Source organism: Ips typographus, linkage group LG3 (assembly GCF_016097725.1).
Source record: "Ips typographus isolate SLU linkage group LG3, UJ_Ityp_2.0, whole genome shotgun sequence".
Lineage (NCBI taxonomy): Eukaryota > Metazoa > Arthropoda > Insecta > Coleoptera > Curculionidae > Ips > Ips typographus.
Genome location: NC_138424.1, coordinates 13,699,512 through 13,712,964, shown reverse-complemented (window position 1 = coordinate 13,712,964; position 13,453 = coordinate 13,699,512).

Genomic DNA, 13,453 nt, shown 5'->3' with positions numbered 1-13,453 from the left:
TTTGCCAGGTCATAACTCGGTTGTTTTTTTGAATTTAGTAACCGGGCAAAAACGTTGCATTAGCCCTTGAAGCCTTCTATCCAACCATACCAAACACTTTAGGAATCAAAGCCAGGTTTACACTGTAGTCGCACAAAACCTCTTCCGCTTAGATACTTCCTCAAACTGTGTAACGCTTAAACTTCACCAGGCCATAACTTGGTTATTTTTTCGATTTTAGCGACCGGACAAAAACGTTGCATTAGCCCTTGAAGTCCTCTATCCAACCATACCAAACACTTTAGGGGTCAAAGCCAGATTTACACTGTAGTCGCGCAAAACCTCTTCCGCTTAGGTACTTCCTCAGACTGTGTAAAGCTTAAACTTTGCCAGGTCATAACTCGGTTATTTTTTTGAATTTAGCGACCGGACAAAAACCGTCTGGTAGCCCTTGAAATCCTCTATCCAACCATACCAAACACTTTAGGAATCAAAGCCAGATTTACACTGTAGTCGCACCAAACCTCTTCCGCTTAGATACTTCCTCAAACTGTGTAACGCTTTAACTTCACCAGGCCATAACTCGGTTATTTTTTCGATTTTAGCGACCGGACAAAAACGTTGCATTAGCCCTTGAAGTCCTCTATCCAACCATACCAAACACTTTAGGGGTCAAAGCCAGATTTACACTGTAGTCGCACCAAACCTCTTCCGCTTAGATACTTCCTCAAACTGTGTAACGCTTAACCTTCACCAGGCCATAACTCGGTTATTTTTTTGATTTTAGCGACCGGACAAAAACGTTGCATTAGCCCTTGAAATCCTCTATCCAACCACACTAAACACTTTAGGAGTCAAAGCCAGACTTACACTGTAGTCGCACAAAACCTCTTCCGCTTAGATCCTTCCCCAAACTGTGTAACGCTGAAACTTTGCAAGGCCATAACTCGGTTATTTTTTTGAATTTAGCGACCGGACAAAAACCATCTAGTAGCCCTTGAAGTCCTCTATCCAACCATACTAAACACTTTAGGAATCAAAGCCAGATTTACACTGTAGTCGCACCAAACCTCTTCCGCTTAGATACTTCCTCAAACTGTGTAACGCTTAAACTTCACCAGGCCATAACTCGGTTATTTTTTCGATTTTAGCGACCGGACAAAAACGTTGCATTAGCCCTTGAAATCCTCTATCCAACCATACTAAACACTTTAGGAGTCAAAGCCAGACTTACACTGTAGTCGCACCAAATCTCTTCCGCTTAGATACTTCCCCAAACTGTGTAACGCTTAAATTTTGCCAGGTCATAACTCGGTTATTTTTTTGAGTTTAGTGACCGGACAAAAACGTTGCATTAGCCCTTGAAGCCCTCTATCCAACCATACCAAACACTTTAGGAATCAAAGCCAGATTTACACTGTAGTCGCACCAAACCTCTTCCGCTTAGATACTTCCTCAAACTGTGTAACGCTTAAATTTTGCCAGGTCATAACTCGGTTGTTTTTTTGAATTTAGCGACCGGACAAAAACCATCTGGTAGCCCTTGAAGCCCTCTATCCAACCATACCAAACACTTTAGGAATCAAAGCCAGATTTACACTGTAGTCGCACAAAACCTCTTCCGCTTAGATCCTTCCCCAAACTGTGTAACGCTTAAACTTTGCAAGGCCATAACTCGGTTATTTTTTTGAATTTAGCGACCGGACAAAAACCATCTAGTAGCCCTTGAAGTCCTCTATACAACCATACTAAACACTTTAGGAATCAAAGCAGATTTACACTGTAGTCGCACAAAACCTCTTCCGCTTAGATACTTCCCCAAACTGTGTAACGCTTAAACTTTGCCAGGTCATAACTCGGTTGTTTTTTTGAATTTAGTAACCGGGCAAAAACGTTGCATTAGCCCTTGAAGCCTTCTATCCAACCATACCAAACACTTTAGGAATCAAAGCCAGGTTTACACTGTAGTCGCACAAAACCTCTTCCGCTTAGATACTTCCTCAAACTGTGTAACGCTTAAACTTCACCAGGCCATAACTTGGTTATTTTTTCGATTTTAGCGACCGGACAAAAACGTTGCATTAGCCCTTGAAGTCCTCTATCCAACCATACCAAACACTTTAGGGGTCAAAGCCAGATTTACACTGTAGTCGCGCAAAACCTCTTCCGCTTAGGTACTTCCTCAGACTGTGTAAAGCTTAAACTTTGCCAGGTCATAACTCGGTTATTTTTTTGAATTTAGCGACCGGACAAAAACCGTCTGGTAGCCCTTGAAATCCTCTATCCAACCATACCAAACACTTTAGGAATCAAAGCCAGATTTACACTGTAGTCGCACCAAACCTCTTCCGCTTAGATACTTCCTCAAACTGTGTAACGCTTTAACTTCACCAGGCCATAACTCGGTTATTTTTTCGATTTTAGCGACCGGACAAAAACGTTGCATTAGCCCTTGAAGTCCTCTATCCAACCATACCAAACACTTTAGGGGTCAAAGCCAGATTTACACTGTAGTCGCACCAAACCTCTTCCGCTTAGATACTTCCTCAAACTGTGTAACGCTTAACCTTCACCAGGCCATAACTCGGTTATTTTTTCGATTTTAGCGACCGGACAAAAACGTGGCATTAGCCCTTGAAATCCTCTATCCAACCACACTAAACACTTTAGGAGTCAAAGCCAGACTTACACTGTAGTCGCACAAAACCTCTTCCGCTTAGATCCTTCCCCAAACTGTGTAACGCTGAAACTTTGCAAGGCCATAACTCGGTTATTTTTTTGAATTTAGCGACCGGACAAAAACCATCTAGTAGCCCTTGAAGTCCTCTATCCAACCATACTAAACACTTTAGGAATCAAAGCCAGATTTACACTGTAGTCGCACCAAACCTCTTCCGCTTAGATACTTCCTCAAACTGTGTAACGCTTAAACTTCACCAGGCCATAACTCGGTTATTTTTTCGATTTTAGCGACCGGACAAAAACGTTGCATTAGCCCTTGAAATCCTCTATCCAACCATACTAAACACTTTAGGAGTCAAAGCCAGACTTACACTGTAGTCGCACCAAATCTCTTCCGCTTAGATACTTCCCCAAACTGTGTAACGCTTAAACTTTGCCAGGTCATAACTCGGTTATTTTTTTGAGTTTAGTGACCGGACAAAAACGTTGCATTAGCCCTTGAAGCCCTCTATCCAACCATACCAAACACTTTAGGAATCAAAGCCAGATTTACACTGTAGTCGCACCAAACCTCTTCCGCTTAGATACTTCCTCAAACTGTGTAACGCTTAAATTTTTCCAGGTCATAACTCGGTTGTTTTTTTGAATTTAGCGACCGGACAAAAACCATCTGATAGCCCTTGAAGCCCTCTATCCAACCATACCAAACACTTTAGGAATCAAAGCCAGACTTACACTGGAAAACTAACCGAGTTATTGGAGTTTCAGTTTGAGGGAAAAACACTGTTTGTCCAGGCAACTTGCACTTTGCGATAATTAATTTTTGAGGGAACAAAATATCCGTTTGGGGGAGGATTTCCGGGGGAAAGTTCACTGTTGACAGCAAAAATACAAGGCCGACGCCGAGCTAGAGATAATCCGAGGGACGTTTTGAAGGAAATTACGCTTATCTGTCTGTTGTACAGTTTTTAAATTTTCTACTCCCTAATTTGGGTTGGATTTGCTTGATTTTGCGTGTACACCTCCGTAAGGGTCCTAACTAACTACCCTGCAAATTTCAGCCCTCTAGCTGCCCAAATAAGGGAGTTATTACATTTTTACGGCTTCTCCCTGTTAAGGGAGAAGCCGTAAAAACGTTATAACTCGGTTGCTTTTTGAGTTTTGGCGACCGGACAAAAACCATTTTGTAGCTCTTGGAGTCCTCTATCCAACCATACCAAACACTTTAGGGTTTATCGCCAGAACTTCGTGAAAAACTTCTGAAATTCGTGTGTAGCTCCGTTAGGACCTTGTGAAGCTACAATAAAAATTTCAGCCCTCTAGCTGCTCAAATAACGGAGTTATTCCATTTTGGAAACTGTTATGGGAGAAGCCGTAAAAACGTTATAACTCGGTTGCTTTTTGAGTTTTGGCGACCGGACAAAAACCATTTTGTAGCTCTTGGAGTCCTCTATCCAACCATACCAAACACTTTAGGGTTTATCGCCAGAACTTCGTGAAAAACTTCTGAAATTCGTGTGTAGCTCCGTTAGGACCTTGAGAAGCTACAATAAAAATTTCAGCCCTCTAGCTGCTCAAATAACGGAGTTATTCCATTTTGGAAACTGTTATGGGAGAAGCCGTAAAAACGTTATAACTCGGTTGCTTTTTGAGTTTTGGCGACCGGACAAAAACCATTTTGTAGCTCTTGGAGTCCTCTATCCAACCATACCAAACGCTTTAGGAATCAAAGCCAGATTTACACTGTAGTCGCACCAAACCTCTTCCGCTTAGATACTTCCTGACACTGTGTAACGCTTTAACTTCACCAGGCCATAACTCGGTTATTTTTTCGATTTTAGCGACCGGACAAAAACGTTGCATTAGCCCTTGAAATCCTCTATCCAACCACACTAAACACTTTAGGAATCAAAGCCAGACTTACACTGTAGTCGCACAAAACCTCTTCCGCTTAGATCCTTCCCCAAACTGTGTAACGCTGAAACTTTGCAAGGCCATAACTCGGTTATTTTTTTGAATTTAGCGACCGGACAAAAACCATCTAGTAGCCCTTGAAGTCCTCTATCCAACCATACTAAACACTTTAGGAATCAAAGCCAGATTTACACTGTAGATTTACACTGTAGTCGCACCAAACCTCTTCCGCTTAGATACTTCCTCAAACTGTGTAACGCTTAAACTTCACCAGGCCATAACTCGGTTATTTTTTCGATTTTAGCGACCGGACAAAAACGTTGCATTAGCCCTTGAAATCCTCTATCCAACCATACTAAACACTTTAGGAGTCAAAGCCAGACTTACACTGTAGTCGCACCAAATCTCTTCCGCTTAGATACTTCCCCAAACTGTGTAACGCTTAAACTTTGCCAGGTCATAACTCGGTTATTTTTTTGAGTTTAGTGACCGGACAAAAACGTTGCATTAGCCCTTGAAGCCCTCTATCCAACCATACCATCACTTTAGGAATCAAAGCCAGATTTACACTGTAGTCGCACCAAACCTCTTCCGCTTAGATACTTCCTCAAACTGTGTAACGCTTAAATTTTGCCAGGTCATAACTCGGTTGTTTTTTTGAATTTAGCGACCGGACAAAAACCATCTGGTAGCCCTTGAAGCCCTCTATCCAACCATACCAAACACTTTAGGAATCAAAGCCAGACTTACACTGGAAAACTAACCGAGTTATTGGAGTTTCAGTTTGAGGGAAAAACACTGTTTGTCCAGGCAACTTGCACTTTGCGATAATTAATTTTTGAGGGAACAAAATATCCGTTTGGGGGAGGATTTCCGGGGGAAAGTTCACTGTTGACAGCAAAAATACAAGGCCGACGCCGAGCTAGAGATAATCCGAGGGACGTTTTGAAGGAAATTACGTTTATCTGTCTGTTGTACAGTTTTTAAATTTTCTACTCCCTAATTTGGGTTGGATTTGCTTGATTTTGCGTGTACACCTCCGTAAGGGTCCTAACTAACTACCCTGCAAATTTCAGCCCTCTAGCTGCCCAAATAAGGGAGTTATAACTCGGTTGCTTTTTGAGTTTTGGCGACCGGACAAAAACCATTTTGTAGCTCTTGGAGTCCTCTATCCAACCATACCAAACACTTTAGGGTTTATCGCCAGAACTTCGTAAAAAACTTCTGAAATTCGTGTGTAGCTCCGTTAGGACCTTGACAAGCTACAATAAAAATTTCAGCCCTCTAGCTGCTCAAATAACGGAGTTATTCCATTTTGGAAACTGTTATGGGAGAAGCCGTAAAAACGTTATAACTCGGTTGTTTAAGCGTTACACACTTTGAGGAATAATCTAAGCGGAAGAGGTTTGATGCGACTACAGTGTAAATCTGGCTTTGACCCCTAAAGTGTTTGGTATGGTTGGATAGAGGACTTCAAGGGCTAATGCAACGTTTTTGCCCGGTTACTAAATTCAAAAAAACAACCGAGTTATGACCTGGCAAAATTTAAGCGTTACACAGTTTGGGGAAGTATCTAAGCGGAAGAGGTTTTGTGCGACTACAGTGTAAATCTGGCTTTGATTCCTAAAGTGTTTAGTATGGTTGTATAGAGGACTTCAAGGGCTACTAGATGGTTTTTGTCCGGTCGCTAAATTCAAAAAAATAACCGAGTTATGGCCTTGCAAAGTTTAAGCGTTACACAGTTTGGGGAAGGATCTAAGCGGAAGAGGTTTTGTGCGACTACAGTGTAAGTCTGGCTTTGACTCCTAAAGTGTTTAGTATGGTTGGATAGAGGATTTCAAGGGCTAATGCAACGTTTTTGTCCGGTCGCTAAAATCGAAAAAATAACCGAGTTATGGCCTGGTGAAGTTAAAGCGTTACACAGTTTGAGGAAGTATCTAAGCGGAAGAGGTTTGGTGCGACTACAGTGTAAATCTGGCTTTGATTCCTAAAGTGTTTGGTATGGTTGGATAGAGGATTTCAAGGGCTACCAGACGGTTTTTGTCCGGTCGTTAAATTCAAAAAAATAACCGAGTTATGACCTGGCAAAGTTTAAGCTTTACACAGTCTGAGGAAGTACCTAAGCGGAAGAGGTTTTGCGCGACTACAGTGTAAATCTGGCTTTGACCCCTAAAGTGTTTGGTATGGTTGGATAGAGGACTTCAAGGGCTAATGCAACGTTTTTGTCCGGTCGCTAAAATCGAAAAAATAACCAAGTTATGGCCTGGTGAAGTTTAAGCGTTACACAGTTTGAGGAAGTATCTAAGCGGAAGAGGTTTTGTGCGACTACAGTGTAAACCTGGCTTTGATTCCTAAAGTGTTTGGTATGGTTGGATAGAGGGCTTCAAAGGCTACCAGATGGTTTTTGTCCGGTCGCTAAACTCAAAAAAATAACCGAGTTATAGGCTGGCAAAGTTTAAGCGTTACACAGTCTGGGGAAGTATCTAAGCGGAAGAGGTTTGGTGCGACTACAGTGTAAATCTGGATTTGATCCTTAAAGTGTTTAGTATGGTTGGATAGAGGGCTTCAAGGGCTAATGCAACGTTTTTTTCCGGTCACTAAATTCAAAAAAACAACCGAGTTATGACCTGGCAAAGTTTAAGCGTTACACAGTTTGGGGAAGTATCTAAGCGGAAGAGGTTTTGTGCGACTACAGTGTAAGTCTGGCTTTGACTCCTAAAGTGTTTGGTATGGTTGGATAGAGGACTTCAAGGGCTACCAGATGGTTTTTGTCCGGTCGCTAAACTCAAAAAAATAACCAAGTTATAGGCTGGCAAAGTTTAAGTGTTACACAGTCTGGGGAAGTATCTAAACGGAAGAGGTTTGGTGCGACTACAGTGTAAGTCTGGATTTGACTCCTAAAGTGTTTGGTATGGTTGGATAGAGGACTGCAAGGGCTACCAGATGGTTTTTGTCCGGTCGCTGAAATCGAAAAAATAACCGAGTTATGGCCTTACAAAGTTTAAGCGTTACACAGTTTGGGGAAGTACGTAAGCGGAAGAGGTTTGGTGCGACTACCGTGTAAATCTGGCTTTGATCCCTAAAGTGTTTGGTATGGTTGGATAGAGGGCTTCAAAGGCTACCAGATGGTTTTTGTCCGGTCGCTAAACTCAAAAAAATAACCGAGTTATGGCCTTGCAAAGTTTAAGCGTTACACAGTTTGGGGAAGTATCTAAGCGGAAGAGGTTTGGTACGACTACAGTGTAAATCTGGCTTTGATTCCTAAAGTGTTTGGTATGGTTGGATAGAGGACTTCAAGGGCTACCAGATGGTATTTGTCCGGTCGCTGAATTCGAAGAAATAACCAAGTTATGGCCTTGCAAAGTTTCAGCTTTACATAGTTTGAGGAAGTACGTAAGCGGAAGAGGTTTGGTGCGAGCACTGTGTAAATCTGGCTTTGATCCCTAAAGTGTTTGGTATTGTTGGATAGAGGGCTTCAAGAGCTACCAAACTGTTTTTGTCCGGTCGCTGTAACCCAAAAAACAACCGAGTTATAACGTTTTTACGGCTTCTCCCATAATAGGGAGAACCCGTAAAAGTGTAATAACTCCCTTATTTGGGCAGCTAGAAGGCTGAAATTTTCAGGACGGTGACTCACCAACCCCACAAAGCTTTCAAAAGGGTTTCATCAATTTTCGGCCAGTTTTTCCCAATTTTTTCCGAGTAAAACACTGCAAAGTTTAGTGCCGTCAAAGTCGGCGTAAAATCCGCATAAAGCTTTTACCTAATATTCTCCAGAAACTATTCAGCATAAGATCAGATGTTTTAATAAAGTTTCCCGTTCGCTCGTGTAAAGTTTTCATCAAACTTAAAAGTAATTACCAGGCAAAGGAGGAGTTGGATGTTGTAAGTGGAAAAATCCCCTTTATACCGAACAATTTTCATCCAAAAAAGGAAAATATCAGTAATTTACCGGAATTTCGTTCTTGACCGCTTTTTATTGGCGAGGACAAATTTTACGACGTTTTAGAGCAACTTTCGAGGACCGCAAATATATTACCAGTTATTATTATATGCATCCGGGAAATTTCCTAGAGTTTATCTAGGTAATAAACAATTTTTCCCCAAGGTTTTCCGGGCTTAGGTCGTTTCGGAGCGATTTGACTTTTTTGTGACTTGTTTTTGATGTTTTGATTTTGCGTAAATATCCGTAGTGGTTGTGAGTAGCTGTCCTGAAAATTTCAGCCCTCTAGCTGCTCAAATAACGGAGTTATTCCATTTTGGAAACTGTTATGGGAGAAGCCGTAAAAACGTTATAACTCGGTTGCTTTTTGAGTTTTGGCGACCGGACAAAAACCATTTTGTAGCTCTTGGAGTCCTCTATCCAACCATACCAAACACTTTAGGGTTTATCGCCAGAACTTCGTGAAAAACTTCTGAAATTCGTGTGTAGCTCCGTTAGCACCTTGAGAAGCTACAATAAAAATTTCAGCCCTCTAGCTGCTCAAATAACGGAGTTATTCCATTTTGGAAACTGTTATGGGAGAAGCCGTAAAAACGTTATAACTCGGTTGTTTTTTGAGTTACAGCGACCGGACAAAAACTGTCTGTTAGCTCTTTAAGTCCTCTATTCAACCATACTAAACACTTTAGGAGTCAAAGCCAGACTTACACTGTAGTCGCACAAAACCTCTTCCGCTTAGATCCTTCCCCAAACTGTGTAACTCTTAAACTTTGCAAGGCCATAACTCGGTTATTTTTTTGAATTTAGCGACCGAACAAAAACCATCTAGTAGCCCTTGAAGTCCTCTATCCAACCATACTAAACACTTTAGGAATCAAAGCCAGATTTACACTGTAGTCGCACAAAACCTCTTCCGCTTAGATACTTCCCCAAACTGTGTAACGCTTAAACTTTGCCAGGTCATAACTCGGTTGTTTTTTTGAATTTAGTAACCGGGCAAAAACGTTGCATTAGCCCTTGAAGCCTTCTATCCAACCATACCAAACACTTTAGGAGTCAAAGCCAGACTGACACTGTAGTCGCACAAAACCTCTTCCGCTTAGATCCTTCCCCAAACTGTGTAACGCTTAAACTTTGCAAGGCCATAACTCGGTTATTTTTTTGAATTTAGCGACCGGACAAAAACCATCTAGTAGCCCTTGAAGTCCTCTATACAACCATACTAAACACTTTAGGAATCAAAGCAGATTTACACTGTAGTCGCACAAAACCTCTTCCGCTTAGATACTTCCTCAAACTGTGTAACGCTTAAACTTCACCAGGCCATAACTTGGTTTTTTTTTCGATTTTAGCGACCGGACAAAAACGTTGCATTAGCCCTTGAAGTCCTCTATCCAACCATACCAAACACTTTAGGGGTCAAAGCCATATTTACACTGTAGTCGCGCAAAACCTCTTCCGCTTAGGTACTTCCTCAGACTGTGTAAAGCTTAAACTTTGCCAGGTCATAACTCGGTTATTTTTTTGAATTTAGCGACCGGACAAAAACCGTCTGGTAGCCCTTGAAATCCTCTATCCAACCATACCAAACACTTTAGGAATCCAAGCCAGATTTACACTGTAGTCGCACCAAACCTCTTCCGCTTAGATACTTCCTCAAACTGTGTAACGCTTTAACTTCACCAGGCCATAACTCGGTTATTTTTTCGATTTTAGCGACCAGACAAAAACGTTGCATTAGCCCTTGAAGTCCTCTATCCAACCATACTAAACACTTTAGGAATCAAAGCCAGATTTACACTGTAGTCGCACCAAACCTCTTCCGCTTAGATACTTCCTCAAACTGTGTAACGCTTTAACTTCACCAGGCCATAACTCGGTTATTTTTTCGATTTTAGCGACCGGACAAAAACGCTGCATTAGCCCTTGAAATCCTCTATCCAACCATACTAAACACTTTAGGAGTCAAAGCCAGACTGACACTGTAGTCGCACAAAACCTCTTCCGCTTAGATCCTTCCCCAAACTGTGTAACGCTTAAACTTTGCAAGGCCATAACTCGCTTATTTTTTTGAATTTAGCGACCGGACAAAAACCATCTAGTAGCCCTTGAAGTCCTCTATACAACCATACTAAACACTTTAGGAATCAAAGCAGATTTACACTGTAGTCGCACAAAACCTCTTCCGCTTAGATACTTCCTCAAACTGTGTAACGCTTAAACTTCACCAGGCCATAACTTGGTTATTTTTTCGATTTTAGCGACCGGACAAAAACGTTGCATTAGCCCTTGAAGTCCTCTATCCAACCATACCAAACACTTTAGGGGTCAAAGCCATATTTACACTGTAGTCGCGCAAAACCTCTTCCGCTTAGGTACTTCCTCAGACTGTGTAAAGCTTAAACTTTGCTAGGTCATAACTCGGTTATTTTTTTGAATTTAGCGACCGGACAAAAACCGTCTGGTAGCCCTTGAAATCCTCTATCCAACCATACCAAACACTTTAGGAATCCAAGCCAGATTTACACTGTAGTCGCACCAAACCTCTTCCGCTTAGATACTTCCTCAAACTGTGTAACGCTTTAACTTCACCAGGCCATAACTCGGTTATTTTTTCGATTTTAGCGACCGGACAAAAACGTTGCATTAGCCCTTGAAGTCCTCTATCCAACCATACCAAACACTTTAGGGGTCAAAGCCAGATTTACACTGTAGTCGCACCAAACCTCTTCCGCTTAGATACTTCCTCAAACTGTGTAACGCTTAACCTTCACCAGGCCATAACTCGGTTATTTTTTCGATTTTAGCGACCGGACAAAAACGTTGCATTAGCCCTTGAAATCCTCTATCCAACCACACTAAACACTTTAGCAGTCAAAGCCAGACTTACACTGTAGTCGCACAAAACCTCTTCCGCTTAGATCCTTCCCCAAACTGTGTAACGCTGAAACTTTGCAAGGCCATAACTCGGTTATTTTTTTGAATTTAGCGACCGGACAAAAACCATCTAGTAGCCCTTGAAGTCCTCTATCCAACCATACTAAACACTTTAGGAATCAAAGCCAGATTTACACTGTAGTCGCACCAAACCTCTTCCGCTTAGATACTTCCTCAAACTGTGTAACGCTTAAACTTCACCAGGCCATAACTCGGTTATTTTTTCGATTTTAGCGACCGGACAAAAACGTTGCATTAGCCCTTGAAATCCTCTATCCAACCATACTAAACACTTTAGGAGTCAAAGCCAGACTTACACTGTAGTCGCACCAAATCTCTTCCGCTTAGATACTTCCCCAAACTGTGTAACGCTTAAACTTTGCCAGGTCATAACTCGGTTATTTTTTTGAGTTTAGTGACCGGACAAAAACGTTGCATTAGCCCTTGAAGCCCTCTATCCAACCATACCATCATTTTAGGAATCAAAGCCAGATTTACACTTTAGTCGCACCAAACCTCTTCCGCTTAGATACTTCCTCAAACTGTGTAACGCTTAAATTTTGCCAGGTCATAACTCGGTTGTTTTTTTGAATTTAGCGACCGGACAAAAACCATCTGGTAGCCCTTGAAGCCCTCTATCCAACCATACCAAACACTTTAGGAATCAAAGCCAGACTTACACTGGAAAACTAACCGAGTTATTGGAGTTTCAGTTTGAGGGAAAAACACTGTTTGTCCAGGCAACTTGCACTTTGCGATAATTAATTTTTGAGGGAACAAAATATCCGTTTGGGGGAGGATTTCCGGGGGAAATTCACTGTTGACAGCAAAAATACAAGGCCGACGCCGAGCTACAGATAATCCGAGGGACGTTTTGAAGGAAATTACGTTTATCTGTCTGTTGTACAGTTTTTAAATTTTCTACTCCCTAATTTGGGTTGGATTTGCTTGATTTTGCGTGTACACCTCCGTAAGGGTCCTAACTAACTACCCTGCAAATTTCAGCCCTCTAGCTGCCCAAATAAGGGAGTTATAACTCGGTTGCTTTTTGAGTTTTGGCGACCGGACAAAAACCATTTTGTAGCTCTTGGAGTCCTCTATCCAACCATACCAAACACTTTAGGGTTTATCGCCAGAACTTCGTGAAAAACTTCTGAAATTCGTGTGTAGCTCCGTTAGGACCTTGTGAAGCTACAATAAAAATTTCAGCCCTCTAGCTGCTCAAATAACGGAGTTATTCCATTTTGGAAACTGTTATGGGAGAAGCCGTAAAAACGTTATAACTCGGTTGCTTTTTGAGTTTTGGCGACCGGACAAAAACCATTTTGTAGCTCTTGGAGTCCTCTATCCAACCATACCAAACACTTTAGGGTTTATCGCCAGAACTTCGTGAAAAACTTCTGAAATTCGTGTGTAGCTCCGTTAGGACCTTGAGAAGCTACAATAAAAATTTCAGCCCTCTAGCTGCTCAAATAACGGAGTTATTCCATTTTGGAAACTGTTATGGGAGAAGCCGTAAAAACGTTATAACTCGGTTGCTTTTTGAGTTTTGGCGACCGGACAAAAACCATTTTGTAGCTCTTGGAGTCCTCTATCCAACCATACCAAACACTTTAGGGTTTATCGCCAGAACTTCGTAAGAAACTTCTGAAATTCGTGTGTAGCTCCGTTAGGACCTTGAGAAGCTACAATAAAAATTTCAGCCCTCTAGCTGCTCAAATAACGGAGTTATTCCATTTTGGAAACTGTTATGGGAGAAGCCGTAAAAACGTTATAACTCGGTTGTTTTTTGAGTTACAGCGACCGGACAAAAACTGTCTGTTAGCTCTTTAAGTCGTCTATCCAACCATACTAAACACTTTAGGAGTCAAAGCCAGACTTACACTGTAGTCGCACAAAACCTCTTCCGCTTAGATCCTTCCCCAAACTGTGTAACGCTTAAACTTTGCAAGGCCATAACTCGGTTATTTTTTTGAATTTAGCGACCGAACAAAAACC